Genomic DNA, 3,408 nt, shown 5'->3' with positions numbered 1-3,408 from the left:
GTGCAAAACGTCAAATGACTCAAGTTTAAACACCATAGACTAATTTATAGTCATGGAAAACCAGCGTATATAAAAAGGGTGTGTGTCTTGTCCTTTCACTATTCATTTCACTCTCAAACCGAGCACAACGATGGAAGAGTCTACCCAGATGGAACGTTTCATCAGAGCTTTGCAAGGGGTCATTAGAAAATTCTCTTCAGACCAGCCGACGGACTACTCTCCTTCCTTTCGAGATAAAAGTCAAGATACTTGCTATATCTGTCAGAAGAAAGGGCATTGGTCTTCAGAGTGTCCAGACCGTCAAAAAAGAACAAAAACAGGGGCTAGAAAAGACAAAAGTCAAGATACCTGTTATTATTGTCAAGAAAAAGGACATTGGTCTCCAGATTGCCCAAAAAAGAAACAAGAGGAGTCGGAAGAAAAGAAGGATTCTTCAGAAGAAGAGAGAGATTCTTCAGAGGAAGAAAGCAGCCAGGTGAAGAAAAAGAAACAGGAGAAGAAAAGAAGAAGGGAAGAAAGTGAGGAGGAAGAGGAGGAAAAGACTGTGACGGTGAAGAAATTGAAAAAAAAAGAGAGAGTAAAAAAAGAAACAGAAGAAGTGAATGTAATTTATAAAGTGTTCTGTTGTGAATTGTGAATTGGATTGTAACTATGGAGAAAAGAATACATTAATTATATAAGGTAAGTGTCTTTGAGTTTTGATTTTAAAACAAGAAGCTACACTCACGCACTCATACACCGACATGTACTATAAGGGTAAAATGGTTTTTTTTGTTGATTTTTGAGTTATTGGCAAATTGAAAGGCTATCTCTTTTCGAGAGAAGTGGGTGGCCCTGAAAAGGGCCTTTTTGGTGTAGGGGTGAGTTTAAGCAATCAACTTTAACTGCCTTAAGCCTTTGCCACGGCCGAGGCCTACTTCTGATGATGATGATTGGGTTGAAATCACTAAGGGTGGTACGATAGGCTTAGTCACAGGGTTGGCGTGTTTAGCTCGGGAAGGTCGTATTCTCTTCGGTCGTGATAAAGAAGTCTGATACATTTGTTTCAGACTTCTTAACTCCGCTAAAATGTCCAACAGTACCGTAGCCGTTTGATTTTCACCTTCTTGTTTCTTTGCTGCTACTTCTTCTTGTTGTTGTTTTTTTCTTACCTCTTCTTGTTGCTGTTGCTGTTGCTGTAGGAGAAAAGCTTGTTCCGCTTCCTTTTGTCGTTGCATAAATTTCTCCAATTCTTCTTTCTGTCTCTGTCTAAAATTCTCCACTTGCGGTAATGAAGAATGAGACGAAGGTTCCGGAACAAATTCTTGCGAGGTAAGAAAATCCACAAAATCCCAATGTACCTCTTCTGAAAGTAAGTCCGGGTTCCCTTGGGCGGTCTCCACTGCTGGTTCACCCCAATGGATCGTTTTCTGAGTTTCCGTCATGTTGAATCACTGTCGCATAGATTGACAGCACACAAGCGCTATCGAATCTATATAGACCACATGACGTCACAGACTGCTCTCTTCGGATTGGATGCGGACTGACTGAATTTTGTAACGCGTGTTCGGATTGGTGAATGAACTCAATCCGTTTCAATCCTTCCTCTACCTATAAATAAGCGCAGTTCACTGCATTGATTCACTTGTTCTCGTCGCCTCACGATGTGGACCACAGTTGAATCATCCACCCTTGTGTCTTCCATGATGTTTAGGACGGACATGCTCATGTATGTCCGGTCCAAGTGGACTGTTGTTGATAGGACAGATACTAGTCTATGGATGAGAAGAGTTTACATAGAAAGACAAGGATGCCTCAAGAGGGTACTTGTGTATGGACCTGCAGTTAGAAGGAGTTTAAGATGAAGAAGATGTGACAGATGCCGTCTATGTTAATATTAATATTAACATAAACCCAAAGGCCCTTTTCAGGGCCACCCACATTTCTCGAAAAGAGATAGCCTTTCGATTGCCTACCCCTTTATAAAATTAAAAAAAAAAAAAAAAAAATCCCATGTTCAATTCCCCTTGTCCCTAAAGTAGTTTTTTTTTTTCTAACATGTTCAATTCCCCTTTGTCCCTAGACAAACCCAAACTCTATTCCCATGTTCAATTCCCCTTATCCCTAGACAGACCCAAACTCTATTCCCCATGTTCAATTGCCTTTGTCCCTAGAATCGATATTTTTTTTCCATTGTTCGAATGCCTTTGTCGCTAATCTCAATATTTCCTTTTTTTTTCCTTTCTCCAATGTTAAATTCCATTGTCGCTAATCTTACCCAGGGTTTTTTGCCCATGTTAAATTTCCATTGTCGCTAATCTTACCCAGGGTGGTTAATGTTAAATTTCCATTGTCGCTAATCTTACCCAGGGGGTGTTTTTAATGCTAATTCCCATTGTCGCTAATCTCACCCCTTTCACTACTTATATATATATATATATATATATATATATATATATATATATATATATGATGCTTTTCATTTTTAAAAACGGTAGGGGAGTACAAACAAACGAAAGGGTATACGAGAACCATCATAATGTATTAATGTTATATGTCTTTAACGTTTCATTCAATATTGAATTGCTCTAATATTATTTAATACATTCATTTTTAGTTAATACTCATGGAAGATACATTCAATGACGTACATTATGACGTACAGTTAAAAATAAAATAAACTTACTACGTAAGTCAGCTCCAACTCAAATAGCACCTATCCAGATCGACCGCTCCGGTGGCCTAGTGGTTAGAGCGTCCGCCTCGGATACGGAAGGTCGTGGGTTCGATCCCTGGCCGAGTCATACCAAAGACTTACAAAAATTGTACTAACAGCTGCCTCGCTTGGCGCTCAGCATTAAGAGGTTAATGTTAGGTCTGGTCGGCCTGGTGTCAGGATAATGTGACTGCGTGGGACATCATGCTAGGCATCACTATAAACTGTCACACTGCAGACATCGTAGCGATATGACTGAATAATTGTTAAAAGATACATTAAAAATCCAAAGCACACACACATATCCAGATCTGCCGTTGCATATTGCGAGTGCAGATCTCGGTCTAAGTAGTTTCGAAGCATTAGTAAGTAGAACCAAAAACATTGGCCCTGATCTGCTGATGCATTATGCGACGGCAGAACAGGGTCTATTTTATATGCAGTTCCATCCGACTAATAAGTGAGTAACGACGGTATTGTATATGTCATCATTAATGCGCATTTACATTTGGTGCCTATAATGATGACGGATTAGTATAATTTTAATCTATTGATAAAGATTAAGTGGAAAAGTTTATTCTATATCGTATGGACGGATGATGTGGTTGCCGTCTGGTATTTACAGTAATACGACAAATTTACTGTAGTAAAAACATTTCAAGGAAGTATAGGTTTTCACTTGTAAATAACTGAGATAGCAAAGCTCTTCTTGC

Source organism: Sinohyriopsis cumingii, chromosome 1 (assembly GCF_028554795.1).
Source record: "Sinohyriopsis cumingii isolate HCF-2022 chromosome 1, ASM2855479v2, whole genome shotgun sequence".
NCBI lineage: Eukaryota > Metazoa > Mollusca > Bivalvia > Unionida > Unionidae > Sinohyriopsis > Sinohyriopsis cumingii.
The sequence above is the reverse complement of the archived record's forward strand: the minus strand, read 5'-3'. Positions refer to the sequence as shown.